The sequence below is a fragment of the Narcine bancroftii genome, chromosome 1 (assembly GCF_036971445.1).
Source record: "Narcine bancroftii isolate sNarBan1 chromosome 1, sNarBan1.hap1, whole genome shotgun sequence".
In the NCBI taxonomy this organism is placed as follows: Eukaryota; Metazoa; Chordata; class Chondrichthyes; order Torpediniformes; family Narcinidae; genus Narcine; species Narcine bancroftii.
The window spans coordinates 44495982-44512972 of NC_091469.1; the positions used below are offsets into that span (position 1 = coordinate 44495982).

Consider the following 16991-nt stretch of genomic DNA (forward strand, 5'->3'; position numbering starts at 1 on the left):
GAATGGAGCTGAGTGTCTTGCCCCCCACTACCCTTGAGACACACACCCGATCTCGTGGTCCCACCCTGCAGGCAGCCAACGGTTCCGCCATTAAAACCTTCGGCAACCGCAGATCCAGATTGGAAAAGAAAAATCCGCTGGAAGTTTGTGCTAGCCTCAGTGGGTACTGCGTTGTTGGGAGCTAACTTCCTGAGGTCAACGCTCGCACATTCCACTCAGTTCACCTAGACGCCACGGACGCCTGCAAACCCTAAATCGCCGCCATCGCCACTCCCAGAGATGAGTATTCGAGTATTCGAGCATACTGGATGAGTTCCCCGCCATCCTACAGCCCTGGTTCAGCGTCACCTTTCCCCAACACAGGGTATACCACCACATCTCCACCCAAGGCTTCTCAATTCATGCCAAGGCACGACGACTTCCACCTGAGAAGCTGCAGCTGGCCAAGGAGAAGTCCTCTCACCTGCAGGAGTTAGGTATCGTCTGCCGCTCAGACAGCGCCTGAGCATGCCCCCCTCCACATGGTCCTCAAATCCTCTAGGGGTTGGAGACCACGCAGGGATTATTGCCACCTGAATGATGCGACCAAACAGGTACCCACTGTAAGGTAAAACATCATGAGATGGGAATGTGTAAGGAGTTACCCTGTACAGGGCTGTAACAAGAAGGGGAGGTGTCCTTGTACTCCTGTTAGGTAAAACATCATGAGATGGGAATGTGCAGGGCTGTAACAAGATGTGAATGCATCCTTGTACTTACAAGATAAGAGAGACATTGATGGATTGAGAGGCAGGAAGCTAGCAGGGAAAGGATAGCAACAGTTTTAGTCATTGGACAAGTAATGATATGATGATGTTCTAAGCACATATCCAAGGGTATAAAAAATAACCATTTTGCTGATAACGGCAGAATGCATTCTCCGACTAACATGGTTAGTCGCAAGTGTTACAATCCGGTAATAAAGAACAAAGAACCCTGATTTCGACTCAGTCTGGTGTTTGTCTCACTCATTCATGAACAAAGCAGACCTAACACCACTTCCCCACATCCAAGACATTACGGCTAATCTCCATGGTGCCCAAGTCTTCTCCAAAGTCGACCTGGTGAGGGACTATCATCAGATTCTAGTCGACCTTGAGGACATTGGTAAGACAGTGATCATCACCCCCTTCAGCCTTTTCGAATTCCTGCACATGCTCAAGATAGCGGCCCAGACTTTTCAGCGCCTCATGGACACAGTGGGTAGGGACTTGGACTTTGTGTTTATTTACCTTGACAATATTCTTATCACCAGCCAGGACCACGAGGAACACAAGGCCCACCTCCGCAACCTGTTTGCCTGCCTGGCAGAATTCGGCTTCACAGTCAACATGACCAAATGCCAGTTCGGCAATCAGACGTTGCAGTTCCTGGGGCACACCAGCAGCAGAAAAGGTCACGGTCGTCCAGCAGTTCCCCAAACACACCACTCTCAACGGCCTGCAGGAATTTGTAGAGATGGTAAACTTTTATCATTGGTTATCCCAGGCGCTGCCCGCAACAGGCAGCCGTTGTTCACTTTGATCTCCGTGAAGGATAAGGTACTGGCCTGGTCAGAGGAGACAGAGAGCAATTTTACAGCAACAAATAGACGCCCTAGCCAACACCACCCCATTGGTTCACCCGCGCCTGGAGGCACACACTGCACTCTCAGTGGAAGCCTCAGCCACGGCCGTATGGGGCGTACTCGAACAATGGTTTAACGGACAGTGGCGCCCACTGGCCTTTTTTAGCAAACAGCTTTGTCCGCCAGAGCTCAAGTACAGTGCTTTCGACTGGGAACTCCTGGCGCTGTACCTGGCCATCTGGCACTTCCGATATTTCCTGGAGGTCCAGCCATTCACGGTGTTCACTGAACATAAACCCCTCCCACAGGAGCTCACAATGGCCAAGGACTCATGGTTGGCTGCCTGCAACGCCACCTCTCCTACGTGTCGGAGTTCACGACTGACATCCGGCACAGAGCAGGCAAAGGCAATGTCATGGCAGACGCGCTCTCCCGGCTGATAATCAACACCCTTGCCCCCGGCTTCGATTACACCCAGCTGGCACAAGTGCAGAAGGAGGATGCAGAGACACAGGCCCTTCAGATTGCCATCTCTGGCCTGGACCTCCAAGACATTCAGTTGCCCAACAGCTGCTCTGCGACGTCTTCACCAGCTCACCGCGCCCAGTAGTCCCACCGCAGTGGAGGTCGAGAGCATTCAGCCTGGTCCACAACCTAGCCCATCCCTCAGTGAAGAAATCGGTGCGAATGGTGTAAGAGCGATTCATATGGCATGGGCTCAAAAAGGAGGTGGCCGAGATGGCAAAGTGCTAGGCCTCCAAGGTCCACCGGCATTCACAGGCCCCGATCCAGCAGTTCGACCTGGCAATGAAGAGGTTCCAGCACATCCATGTTGACATCATAGGCCCCCTGCCGGTGTCCAGGGAGGCACACTACCTGCTCACAGTCATCGATCGCACCATGAGATGGCCGGAAGCCATTCCCATCAGAGAGGCCTCTGCAGAGACGTGGGCCAGGACTTTAGTCAGCTACTGGATAGCCAGATTCAGAGTCCAGGCTCATATCACGAGCAACAGAGGCGCCCAATTCACCTCCGCTCTCTGGTCACAACTGGCGAACCATCTGGGGGGTTAAGTTCCACCACACCACAGCCTACCACCCACAGGCAAACGGTGTGGTGGAGAGATTCCATCGCCACCTGAAATTGGCTCTCATGGCTCGCCTCACAGGATCCAGTTGGGCGGACGAACTGCCCTGGGTCATCCTTGGCATCAGATCAGCACCCAAGGAGGACCTATAGGGATCTTCTACAGAGCTGATGTGCATTGCGCCTCTCTCATTGCCTGGGGAGTTTTTCGGCCCAGATCCCAGCACCACATCCGAGCACACAAACCTTTTGGTGGACCTCCATAGCAAACTCTCCTCACTAGCCCCCCCGCCACCCAAGCGTCAAGGTGCTCATACAACCCATCTTCCCAAGGAGCTGGACACACGGAGTTCATGTTTGTTCAGCATGGACCGCACACAGCACTGTTGCAGCACCCGTATGAGGGCCCATACAAGGTCCTCCAGCGGTCTGGCAAGAACTTTACTTTGGACATAGGGTGGAAAAATGAACTTTTCACTGTAGATCGCCTTAAGTTGGCACACTTGGACCTATCACGGCCAGTGAAAACGGCCATGCCCAAATGCTGGGGCCACCCACCCAAGTGGCGGGACATGTAGCTGATTCTGGGGAGGAAAGCCTGCAGAGGAAAGATGGCGAGTCATCCTGCTTTCTGCCTGGGGATGGTTGAATTCCCCCAGGACCACCAGTGGAGCTCTGTAGACGAGTTCAGCCGAAGAGGTGTTGAAGTCCACCTTGGATGCCGTGCAGATCCCCAACAGTGTCCATAGTAGCTCGTCTACCCAGTTTGGTCCTTGGAGTCTGGTCATGAGCATAGTCTTGAGGTGCCTGTGGAAGCGCTCCACCTACACATTTGACTGTGGGTGGTAGGCTGTTATGTGGTATAGCTGGGCGCCCCACAGGCTGGCTAGGTAGGACCACAGGCTGGAGGTGAACTGAGCCCCTCTATCAGACATGATGTGGGATGGTAACCTGAACCATACCACCCAGGATGTGATGAGGGCTGTGGTGCATGAGGTTGTGGGTGTGTCTGCCAGTGGGACTACCTCTGGCAATCTGGTGAAGCGGTTGACCATCATGAATAGGTAGCAGAAACTCTGGGATACTGGTAAGGGTCCTACTATGTCCACGTAGATGTGGTCAAACCTTCATTCTGCGGGCTCGAAATGCTGAGGTGGGGTCTTGGTATGGCGCTGTACCTTGGTTATTTTGCACTTCATGCACGCCTTCGCCCACTGGCTGACCAGTTTCTGCAATCCATGCCATACATATTTGCTGGCCACCAGCTGGACCGTGGTCCTGATGAATGGGTGAACCATTCCATAGATGGAATCGAAAACTTGCCGTCTCCAAGCCGCCGGACGCTGATTTAGCTGTTGGGCACATTGCACAGGAAGTTGGTATTACCTGTGCCGACTGGGATGTCCTGGAGATGCAGTCCTGGTATGGCTGTCCTGTACTGGGGCATCTCCTTGTTGCTCTGGTGCACCTCTGCCAGTGTCACGAAATCCATTCCCCTTGATAGCACGTGGATTCTCTGCCTGGACAGTGTGTCAGGCCCCTCATTGTCCTTGCTGGAGACGTGCTTTACATCTGTGTTGTACTCCAATATGTAAGACAGGTGTCATTGCTGGCAGGCTGACCAGGGGTCCGAGATTTTAGCCAAGGCGAGAGTCAGGGGCTTGTGGTCTGTGAAGGCCATGAAAGGCCTGCCCTTTAAGAAGTACCTGAAGTGGTGGATGGCTAAGTACAGCGCCAGTAGCTCTCTGTTGAAAGCGCTGTACTTCAGTTCTGGAGGCTGCAGATGTTTGTTGAAGAAAGCTAGCGGCCACCAACTTCTTTCGATTTGCTGCTCCAGAACTCCACTGATCATTGTTCCTGAGGCATCCACCATCGGGGCTGTTGAAGCGTCTGCCCGGGGGTGTGCCAGAAGACTGGCACCTGTCTTCATGAAGGCCTCCACTGACTCCTCGCCCCGTGATATCCTTTGCCTTGCTTGCCATCCGAGCAAACAAGGGCTGCATGATCCAGGCAGCTGAGGGGATGAACCTGTGGTAGAAGTTGATCATCCTCACAAACTCCTGTAGTCCTCTTCTGGTGCTAGGCCTAGGAAACTTCTGGATGGCTTCCAACCTGAACTGGCATTTGGCTGGGTTGATCATAAGGCCGAACAGGCTCAGCCAGGTGTAGAGGTTGCGGAGGCGCATCATGTGTTCTTGTTGGTTCCTGCTCACTATAAGGATGTTGTTCAGGTACACGAAGGTGCCGCCCCGGTCTCAGCCCACTGCATCCATTAGTCACTGGAAGGTCTGTGCAGCATTCGTCAGCCCGAACAGCATTCAAAGGGATTTGAACAGGCCAAACGGGGTGATGATGGCAGTCTTAAAAATGTCATCAGAGTGCACTAGGATCTGATGATATCCCTGCACACTTTGGAAAAGAATTTTTACTCATGCAGGTTAGCCGGAAAGTTCTGGATGCACAACATGGGGTATCGATCTGGTGTTGTGGCCTCGTTGAGCCGGCGATAGTCGCCACATGGTCTTCAGCCCCCAGTTGCTTTGGGCACCATGTGCAGGGGTAAAGTCCATGGGCTGTCTGATCGCTGTACGATGCCGAGCTCCTCCAGTTTCTTGAATTCTTCCTTCACCAGCTTCTCCGGTGGAAGGTGTCTTGCTCTTGCATGGAGCAGCAGGCCCTGGATCAGGATATGGTGCTGTACTCCATGCCGGGGCATCGCTGTGGTGAATTGGGGGGTGAGCACTGCCGGGAACTCAGCCAGGACTTTGGCATATTCGTCAATCGATCGCTGCATGGAATCCAAGTGGAGCACTGGGAACTTAGCGTCTTTGAGGGGGAAGGCTTAGAAAGTCTTGGCATGGATCAATCTCCGACCCTTAAGGTCCACAAGCAGGCTATAGGCATGTAGGAAGTCTGCTTCAAGGAGCAGCTGTTCCACTGCAACCAGCATGAACACCCATGAGAAAAGGCTGCCTCCCAACTGCAGTTGGACCTTGTGGGTACTATAGGTCTGGATTGTGCTGTTGTTGGCAGCCCTCAGTATGGGTCCCAACTGCCTGCTCCTGGTGTCCTGTCCCGATGGGGGCAGGACCCTGACCACTGCTCCTGTGAGGAAACATCATCTAGACTGGCAGTCCCAAACGTACAGGAGGCTGTCTTGTTGGCCAGCCATCATGGCCATTAGTGACGGCTGGCCCTGGCATTTCCCTGAAACATGCATGGCAGCCTGTACCGGCAGGCTCCAGAACCCCATCTCTGGTGGAAGAAACACCACTGGTCATTGGGATTGCTGTGAGGTTTAGTGACAAGCCCCATGGACTCTGAGCACTCTCTATTCTGTTTCCACAGAATGTCCGCTCATGCTGCGACTTTCTTAGGGGTCACTGAAGTCACTATCTGCCAGGAGCAGTTGGATGTCCTCGGGCAGTTGCTCCAGGAATGCCTGTTCGAACATGATGCAGGGCTTGTGTTTCACCAGGAGGGCCAGCATCTTGTTCATGAGAGCTGATGGGATCCTGACCCCTAGCCCATCCTGGTGGAGCAGATGTGCCCCTCTCTCACGCCACGAGAGCCTAAAAGTCTCGATAAGCAAGTTCTTTAAGGCTGTGTACGGACCTTCCTTTGGGGGTTGCAGGATGAAGTTACTGACTGTTGGCTGTGCATCAAGGCCAGCGCCATTTTGGAGTCCTTGCCATCCACCTGCTGGCTTGCTTGTTGGTGCCAGAGCTGCTGCGCGAGCTGCTGGCCTTTAGTTGTGTTTGCCGCCCGGAGCGCTGGCTTGATCGCCGTGACGGCATGTCACCACATATCTTTCATTCTCAGATGAGGTTTGGGATTCTATTTGTAATCTGATTAATACCACCTCATTTTGTGCATGACTCTGTTTGTTTCAATTTAAAGTGGTCCATAGAGTACATATATCTAAAGTTGCATTGTCTCATTTTTATTCAGATATAAATCCTCTATGTGACAAATGTAAAATTGGCGATGCATCTTTGGTTCACATGTTCTGGACTTGCCCTTGTTTAGAGAAATTTTGGAAAGATATCATTCAAATATTATTGGTGATTCTCAAGTTCAAATTAGAGCCTTTCCCTTTAATTGCCCTATTCAGACCATTTCAAGATTATGATGTTTCATTGACTCCAACTCAAAACTGAATATTATCTTTTACTTCATTGATGGCCAGACATGCAATTTTGATTAAATGGAAAGACAATACTCCACTTACACATATACAATGGTTAAGTGATATCATGTCTTGTTTAAGTTTAGAAAAAATTAGATATGCAATTATTAACTTCCTAAAGATGTGGGATCCATTTATGGACTAATATCATAACCTAAAGAATTAGGGTTGTTCTGAAGCTGTCCGTCTTCAGGTTGTTGTCACTTGATTCCTACGTGTTAGCTTTGTGGTAGGGGTTCTGAATTATATGTTTCTTTCCTCTTCTTTTGAATTTTACAATGCAATATATAACTGTACTGTTCAATTGTGCATAATGTAAACATCATTAAAAAAAATTTATAAAGAAACTGATCTAGTTAATTGACAATTTAGGTGCTACAGAAAACAGAAAGACATTTGTCATCTGCTACTAAGTTAATTTTGATTGCAACCTGTGGTAATTTCTGTAACTCTTCATGCATGTTTAGGCTACAAATTTAAGTCTCACTAAAAATATAAAAGTTTATCAAATTCAGGTGATTAGGAATGTTACTCTTCAATAATAGCTTATTAGCTTGAATGTTTAATGCCTAGAAAAATACTCACATAACACTGTTAACTTCAGTACCATTCAATTTAGAATTGATTTTACTCAGGGTATAATGCAATTGCAACTTCAACTAGGCCTATCTGATTCTAAGTCACAATTGTAACACTTTCCATGTCCGAAGCATGCCTATCAATGGAAATCTTCAAATCACATTGGCAGTAGAAATTAGCTAAGGTTGATGACTGCCAAGTCAATGTCCAATCCAAAAGAAATGAGCATGAATTACAATAATACCCAGATTACTTGTCATATTTATATTCATTAATAATGTATAACCCAATACTTTCCCATACCATTCAGCTAGGTTTGTCAGGGCTTTTGCCCAAGGTGGCTACAGCCATACCACTGGAAAGTTCCTTCCTTTCACTAGAATGTCTGTGATGATCAATTCTTTCCAAGAAAGAAACTGTTTTTTGGTGCTGAGTGCCCTCAAAGGGATAGTGGAGCAAAGGTAGGCTTAATGTCTGAGAATTAATGGGAGGAGGGAACATATATTGTAACCCAGACAAAAGACACGACTGTCACATTCCCCAGTTGCAAATGAAGCATTCAGGAAATTTGATTGATAAAGGCCTGTGGATCTTGTCTAATGTACATCTGTAATTTCATCCTCCAGATCTGTTCTGAACCAACCACTGTATGCCACATACCAACTGTCTGTATCCACCCAACGTCAACTTATTTTAAAGATCAGGATTCTGCTGGTCCAAGCAGCAAACTGCTCACAATGGATACCAGCGTGTTAATGGAGAGCATCAACTGCTTTTGTTGGCATGTCTTTGTTCCCAGAGAACTTGTGTTGTCACTGATGACACCTCTCTATTGGTGGAGACAGCAATTTGCTCACAACTCTCAGTTTTCTCCTAACAGCAATCTGCTCCTGGGTTTGCTGTTAGCATGGCTCTCTTGGAGATGGTCTGAAGCTCCACAGAGGCACAATGTCTTTAAAAGACCTCTGCCTTTGGGTGCTGTGGGTCTATCAATTGCTATAAGTTGAGGTACCATGGTTACCATAGCAGTTAGTGTAATGCTATTACAGTGCCAGCAAGGTGGGTTCAAATCTGCCCCTGACTGTAAGGAGTTTGTACATTCTTCTGTGTCTCTATGTCCTATCCTTGTCCATAGCTGTGCTGAAGGTCAGGGAGTTCACTGTTTCTGTAATGCTCACCCTCTGAGAGGTCTTTCAGCTGGTGCACTTCATTACCCTATTATATTGATCAGGTTTCCTTCCATGTTCCAAAGATATATAAGGTTAGTAGTTTAATTAGTCATTTACAAACTTACTGACCCATCGCTCCATTTTTTTTTCCAAGTCATTTATAAAAATCACAAAGACCATAGGTCTATGAACAGGTCCCTGGAGGATGCCACCAGAAACTAACTTCTAGACAAAATACATTCCATCTACCACCACCCTCTGCCTTCTGCAGGCAAGTGAATTCTGAATCCATGCCTCATGATTCTATAAATCCCAAGCCTCATTACTTTCTGATTGAGCCTACTAAGGGAAACCTTGCCAAATGACATACTAAAATCCAAATTCACCACATCCTCCACTTTAAATATTAATATCTTTATATCTTTTGTCATCTCCTCAAAAAAACTCAATTAGCTTGTGATACATGACAAAGCCAAGCTGGCTATCCATGAAAAGATGCTTCTCTAAATGCATGTAATTCCTGTCCCTAAGAATCCTCTCTACTAATTTGCAAAGACTTACTGGCCTTTATTTCCCAAGATTCTCCCTATTACCATTTTTAAATAAGGGCACTACATTTGCCATTTTCCAATCCTCTTGTACCTCTTCTGTGGCCAGAGAGGGAGCAAAGATCATTGCCAATGCCCCAAAAATCCCATCCCTGCGGTATATCACATCTGGTCCTGGACTCATATCTATCCTAATGTTTTTAAGAAGATCTAGCACTTCCTCTTTCTTAACATCAACATGTGCCAGTCCATTAGCCAGTTCTACATTGACCCCACATTTACCAAGGTCCCTCTCCCTGGTGAACACGGAAGCAAATTATTCATTTAGGACCTCCCCCTTCCATCTTTGCTTCAAAGCTCATGTTCCCCACCCCCACCCCCCTCCCCCCGCCTTACACCTAAACAGCCCTCATCTCACTGCTCTTCACATGCATGTAGAATGCCTTAGAGTTTTCTTCCCAACTACAATATAATTCTAATGACCCTTTCCTGATTTTTTCTTCCTCTTGCTTGCCTCTTCCTCTTGGCTAGCTGTTCCACCTCTCTTGTCAACCTTGGTTCCTTTACCCTCCCATCTTTTCCATCTCAATGGGACAAGCCTATCCAGAACCCCACACATCCTACACATTTCTGCTGTACATTTCACTGAGAACATCTGTTCCCAATTTACTTTCCTTTGTTTCTGCCTTCCCCAATTCAACATTTTCCATTCTGTCTACTCCTATCCTTGTCTGTAGGTGTGCTGAAGGTCAGGGAGTTCACGGTTTCTGTAATGCTCACACTCGGAGAGGTCTTTCAGCTGGTCCACTTTATTGCCCTATTCTACTGATTTCCTTACTTGTGGTAACTGAAGAACACATTCACATACCCTCTCATGACAAAATAAATCACATTATTATACCTAGCCAGGTTTAAAATTGCTGCTTGTTAGTTTCTGTGTATAAATCCACCAGAAAGGAAAATAAAATAAGTTGGAACTGTACCACAAATTGAAATTATTTTCACCCCTGCTTCTGTGATAGTTTAAGAACTGGTTACTACAGAGTATAACTTTCTCTCTAGCAACTGCTATTTTTTTTACATAAAATTTTTGAAAGGGAGGTATAAAACTGTTTCCATTAATACATGGAAAGTTACACTCCCCAGCACAAATATTCAAGGAGAGGTTATGGATGTTCTCAGTTCCCATTAGGCATGCTGGATGTTGTAAGCTTCCAAGAAGTGCAGGAAATTAGCAGGCAGTTACAATGGATTATTATACCTTAAATAATACTGCAACTTTCAAAAATTACAGACAGTTACTTGAAACAGAAAAATATTAACGGTATTTTTCAATTGAATACAATATGTCCTTTAGCAGCACTAGGACCTGCATGTAAGTCAAACATTCACTGATTTCAGTCTCACAAAACACCATCTGTATATCTTGAGGCTACAAAATAATGAATATTGCTATTACACCTGTGTTCTGAAGTTGTCATCAAACTTGTCAAAAGCAAACCTTTTTTCGTAAACAACGATGTGTGCGAAACCAAACTTTATCTTTTACTGGTTTTATTCAGACTTCACCCTGAAAAATTAGACCAATAATGCCAGAGATGCTTGGTTATTCCAAAGAATCAGAATTTATTTTCATGAAAATGTGTCATGAAATCTATTGTTTTGTGGTAGATTTATTGGGTTTTATTGGTGCAAAAATTGCTATGAATTAGATTTCTGTAAAAAACACTATTTAAAAAAATTAATAAATTACTGCAAAAGAAGAGAAAAAAGTGAGATTGTGTCTGTAGTTCATTGTTCATTCAGAAAACGGCAGAAGTGAAGAAGCTGTTCTTGTAACGTTGGGTGTTTGCCTTCAAGATCCTGTACCTCCTCCTCATGGTAGCAGTGAGAAGAGGGCATGGCCTGGGTAGTGAGAGCCCTTGCTGATAGAGACTGCTTTCTTGAGACACTGCTTCTTGTAGATGTCTTTAATGGAATGAAGCTTAATGCCTATTATGGCATTGGCTGATTTCATCACTCTCTGTAGTCTTTTCCTGTCCTGTGCATTGTCACCATATCAAAGAGATGCAACCAGGCAGAATGCTCTGCACAGTACACCTGTAGAAATTTGCAGAAGTCTCTGGTGACATACAAAATTTCCTCAAACTCCTCAGGACCTCTGGCAGGTATTCTTCATGATTGCATCGACATGAAGCCCCAGGATAGATCTTCAGAGATGTTGACACCCAGAAAATTGAAGTTCTTTACCCTTTCTATTGCAGATTCCTCAATCAGGACTAGTTTGTGTTCTCCTGATGTCTCCTTCCTGAAGTCCACAATAGGTTCCTTAGTTTTGCTTAAGTGTAAGGTTGTTGTTGTGACACCACTCAATTAGCTATCTATCTCACTCCTGTAATTCTGCTGGCAACCATGGTGTCATCAGCAGATTTGTAGCCATACAGTCATGTATGTAGAAAGAGTATAGCAGTGGGCTAAGCAAGCATACTTGAGGTGCACATGTTTTGATTGTCAGTGAGGAGGAGACATTGTTACAGATCCAAACTGACTGTGGTCTTCTGACTTGGAAGTCAAGGATCCAGTTGCAGAAGGATTTTGAAGCTTGCTGACCAGTACTGAGGGTATGATGGTGTTGAAAGCTAAGCCATAATCAGTGAAAAGCAGCCTGATGTATGTACTGCTGTTGTCCAGGTGATCCATGGCTTAGTGGGGAGCCAGTGAGATTGCATCTGCTGTAGGTGAATTGCAATGGGTCCAGGTCTTTACTTAGGTATGAGTTAATTCTAACCATGACAAAATCTCTCAAAGCATTTCTTCACAGTAGATGTGAGAGCTACTGGACGAAAGCCATTGAGGCAGCTCACTCTGCTTTTCTTGGGCACCAGTATAATTGATGCACTTTTGAAGCAGGTGGGAACCTTTTCCTGTAGCAATAAAAGATTGAAAATGTCCTAGAACATTCCAGCTAATAACTAGTTGGTTGGCACAGATTTTCAGTACCCTGCCTAGTATGCCATCAGGACTTGAACCCTTGTGATAGTTCACAGTCTTATGTTCTGATGTTGGCCTCACATACAGATATCACAGAATCTGCTGCACGTGGAGTTTTAATTTGATCACTGAACCTTTCTGAAGAAAGGAATTCTGGGGGGGAAATTAATACAAAACCCTGAATGTCATTGAGTGACTTGACTTTTTAACTTCCCTTTCCCTCCACACAGATGCTGCTGAGTAATTCTGGCACTAAAAAATTCACAGAAGAACTAGTGCTTTATTATCATTGGATAATTATCAGTGTGGAGATCTAAAGGGCTGTAAAAATAGATTTCTGATTAAAATCAGATTGTGCATGCACACATTTGCATAATATCTGCATAACCCGAGTATCACTTGAGTCTTTAGGTCCTGATTTTTGTTGCTATTTTAAGCCCTTTTTTCATATGTCAGCACTTGCTGTAGATGTTGGTCAAATTAAACAGAAACAGTTGAAGCCATGAGCTATTTACCATCGCAGCAGATAATGAAGATGGTTTGGATCAATTTTCTGCTGTCAAATTGACAGTGAACTATAGATATTTCATATGGTCTTCAGCAGACAAATTATTGTTTGCAGCTGTGCAGTCTTGATTTTTTTCCTCTTTGTGCAACAGAATGTATCCTTGGACATAGTACCAAGCAAGTTCTGGGAAACAATTGTGCCTCATTAGATACTAGATACAGAGACACATCGAGTAGAACTTCTTCCTCATAGCACCCTAAATCTGGATTCAATGTTGATCTCTGTTGCCGTCTGAGTGGTTTACACATTCTCTCCATGACCACACAGATTTCCCTTAGTTTCTCCGGTCTCCTCTCCCATCCCAAAGACTTGCAGGTTTAGGCTAGTTGATTGCTGTAAGTGCCCTAGTACCTAGGTGATCAGTAAAATCTGGGGGAAACTGAAGAGAATAAAGTGGCACATGGAGGATTAGTCTTAAGAAGTGATTGATGGTTGGTGCAGTCTTGGTGGGGCCAAGGGGTTGTTTCCATGCAGTAACCCTTTAAAAATTATTTTAGGTACTTGCTCTATGGATTTTTTTAAAAACTGAAATTTTTGAAGCACCCCCAAAAATTGATGTAAATGGATTTTATTTTCAAAATGGCACCTTACAGCGGCATACTGCTCCAATGGGAATTATCACATATTCCAGTTCAGAACTAATAAAACTCAAACATGCAGCCACAGAAAATAACTTACCTATAAATTATGATATAATAAGAATGCCTGCAAATCCTGTGATTTTTCACAAATGGCAGACTCTGTCGAACTGTGGCAATGCAAGGGCCAGTTAAACACTGCAGGAGTTATGAGTAGCCAACTCACAGACCTTTTAAACACCACAGGTGATTCAAACAGCCAGTACACAGGCCATTTAAATACCATGGAAGTTGCGAGCAGCCAACCCATGGAAGACCCAACAATAAGGATGCGGGGGGTGGTGGGGAAGGGGGTGCTACAATTCAAGCTATGAAACCAGGCCCTGAGACCTTCACTCCCTGCCATCCTCCTGACCAATGTATAATCTTTGAAAAACAAACTAGATGAACTCAGAGCCAGATTACAGCATCAGATGTACATAAAGGAGTGCTGTGTGCTGTGTGAAACAAAGGCATTCCACACAGGGTGCTACAGCCCATGGGCTTCACTCTTCACCACGCTGACTGACAATGGTGTCAGGAAAAACCAGGGGAGGCAGCATTTATGTGATCATGGTGCACAAATATGACGGTCATGTCCCAGTCCTGCTCTTCTGACCTGGAACATCTGGCAATCAAGTGCCGCTCATTCTATTTTCTGAGAGAATTTACCACCATCATCCTGGTTGCAGTGTGTATTCTGCCTCAGGCTAACATCCGTCAAACACTAGAGGGATTGAGCACTGCAATCAGCAGCCATTAGACAGCACATCCTGATCATTGTAAGGGACTTTAATGAGGCCAACCTGAAGACTCCAACAAACTACCACTAGCAAGTCACCTTCGAGACTAGAGGAGCCAACACATTTGACCACTGCTATACCACCATGAAGAACACCTACCAAGCCATCCCATGACTGCACTTCAGCAAGTTTGATCAACTGACTGTGCTTCTACTCCAGCCATACAAGCAAAGACTGTGGACTACACCAGTGATGAAGGAAGTAAAAGTATGGACAAGGGAAGTGGAGGAAAGCCTGCAGAATTGGACGATATTCGAGGACTCACCCTTAGACCTGAATGAATATGCAACATGTGTTGTTAAGACCCATGTGGATGAGTGTGTGCCATGCAGAGGTTTCCCAACTAGTAGCCTTGGATGTAACAGAGGATTTGCAACATGCTTAGGGCATGATCAAGGTCATACAAGGCTGATGATCCAATGTTTTTCCAAAAGGGAACAAAACAGAAATTAAAGTATGCATACTATAAAACGTACAATAGAAGAAACTGCTCTCGGTGATGCAGAGGCCCAGGTTTTGGAACTTGTTGACCAGCACTGAGGGGATAATGGTTTTGAAGAGTAGCTGGGTGTATGAACTGATGATGTCTAGGTGATCCAGAGCTGAGTGGAAAGCCAATGAAATTGACTCTGCTGTGGAGTGATTGTGATGGTAGGCAAATTGCAGTAGGACCAGACCTTAGGTACTTATTAATTCTGGCCATGATCAACCTCTCAAAGCATTTCATCACAGTAGTTGAGAGTGGTATTGGGCAGTTGTCATCAACGTAGTTCACTCTGTTCTTCTTGGGCACTGGGATGATTGATGGCTTTTTGAAACAGGTGGGAACTCTGACTGCAGCAGTGAAGGATTGAAAATGTCCATGAACACTCCAGCTAGTTGGTTGGCTAGACAGATTTTTAGCATTCTGCCTGGTATGCCATCAAGGCCTGATGCCTTGCAAGGGATCACCCTCTTGAATGATGTTCTGATGTCAGCCTCTGAGGCAGATGTCACAGGGTCATCAGCCTTTTCAGGGATTCTTGTAGGCATTGTTGAGATCTTCTTCTCAAAGCAGGCATAGAATGTGTTCAGCTCATTTGGTAGTGATGCATCACAGTCATTTATGGTATTCAACCTCTCTTTGTAGGATGTAATGGCCTGCAATCTCTGTCTCCAGCTTCCCACAAAATTGCTCCTTTGTGGCTGAGATAGCTTTCCACGGTAAGTAGCAGTGCTATCTTCCATCCATCAGCTTTGCTATTGAATCCAATGGCTTGCAGGTACAGAATAAATTGTTTGAACAATCTCCACTCATGGACAGCATTTCCAGTCCAATTTACAGTGTCAGGAGTCTTTACACTCTCCATGTTTTCTGTTGCTATCAACTGATTCTCACTCTGCACTCTTCTTCTCCTGGTACCTTGTGATGTTTCTTTTATGTTAATAAAGAAACGTATCCTTTTATATCAACTATACTTTATAAGCTACAGTTCTCACGATCTCATGGAAGCATCCATTTTGAATCTACTCCAAGCTACAACAACAAGTCCCAACTCCCTCTAGTAGTCAAGATTATCACTGGCACTCTGTCATTACAGACACCACCTCACTTTGTCTCTTTCCTTTACTTGCACTATTTTTATTTATTTTGAAATGTAATTTATAGAAATGTTTGTACTCTGATGTGACATGTTCATGACAATAAATTTTGTTTCTCATTCTGAAAGCTCTTCAAATTGCTTGGAGAAAGAACTTGCTCTTTGAATTTACAGCCCAATAGTCCATCAGTTCATCCACATTGACGGTAAAGAACATTTACACAGGCGCCAACTATTCGTGATTTTCAGAAGTTGCAGCTTATTTCCCATCAGTGAAGATAGGCAAAAAAAATTGGTTCAGCTTCTTAAGAATTTGCTGATTATGAAACCCTACAAAACAGTGATGTATGCCATTTGAGGGCATGTCACAACACCGGAAATGCTTTGGTTTGGAATTTCTTAAACAAGTTCTGCTTTGACAGAACTCTGACCAATTCCATCTGCTGTGGAAAATTATTGGTTGTAGATTTTTCGCATATCCGTGCTGATATTGCTGATATTGGAATTGCTGTTCTGTTGATTGTATTATTTTAGTCATTGATTATGAACCCAATGAGCTAATTCTGTTTGTTGTAGTAGTCATTTGTTGATCATGGATTGGATGCAGCACAAGAAGTAGCATTCAACCCACCATGTCCTCACCACCTCTCTACAAGATCAAGCCTCCAATTTTATGCAAGGGCCCTTTTTCTGTCGTCTTGCAGGAATAAATTAAAAATATAAAACTGAATGCATAGCAGCAATATCTTTTGAAATTCTTTTGGTATCCCTGATTCATATTAGGTGAACAGTTTAAGATTGACCAGTGTTACTCTTTTCCAAGTGAATGTGACCATCTGCATCAGGTAATATTAGCAGTAACATCTGGAGCATAGCTGATAAAGGTACTATCACAAGGTCACCATCCACCATCACATGTCAGTATGGATTACTTTTATTTTGTAGAATAGTATGTTTGCCAAAACAGGTAAACTACCACAGAAGATTGGGAAAGGTTTTTTTAATTGTTAGTGATCTAAGGATCTTCTAAATCTGAATGAACAATAAAAGAGACAAAGTGGAGTTTTGAGCAAGTGGGAATAGTAGACCATTTACCTGCAATACTGGTCTGAAAAATGTGGCTATGAAATTGGTACATTCATTCCTGGTTCAGAAAGCAATTAAGGGATTTAACAGGTCAGGCAGCATTCTTGGAGAAAATAGTTATTGTATTTTTCACTGTCTCAGAAGAATTGTCTAATCAAGTAATGTGGA

The 16991-nt window shown here is 45.0% G+C and overlaps 1 long non-coding RNA gene across 2 annotated transcripts in view; it reads left to right on the top strand.

The window, feature by feature from the left end:
* LOC138736016 (uncharacterized) overlaps window positions 1-16415 on the top strand; it is a 44488-nt gene extending 28073 nt beyond the window's left edge. The window contains exons 2-4 of one of the 2 annotated variants that reach the window (XR_011340068.1): window positions 15287-15360; window positions 15867-15943; window positions 16314-16415. This is a non-coding gene — a long non-coding RNA (uncharacterized lncRNA). Of the gene's footprint in view, window positions 1-15286; window positions 15361-15866; window positions 16287-16313 lie in introns of those variants that run through there. The other variant, XR_011340064.1, reaches the window with a different exon arrangement.
* The last annotated feature ends 576 nt before the right edge of the window (window positions 16416-16991 follow it).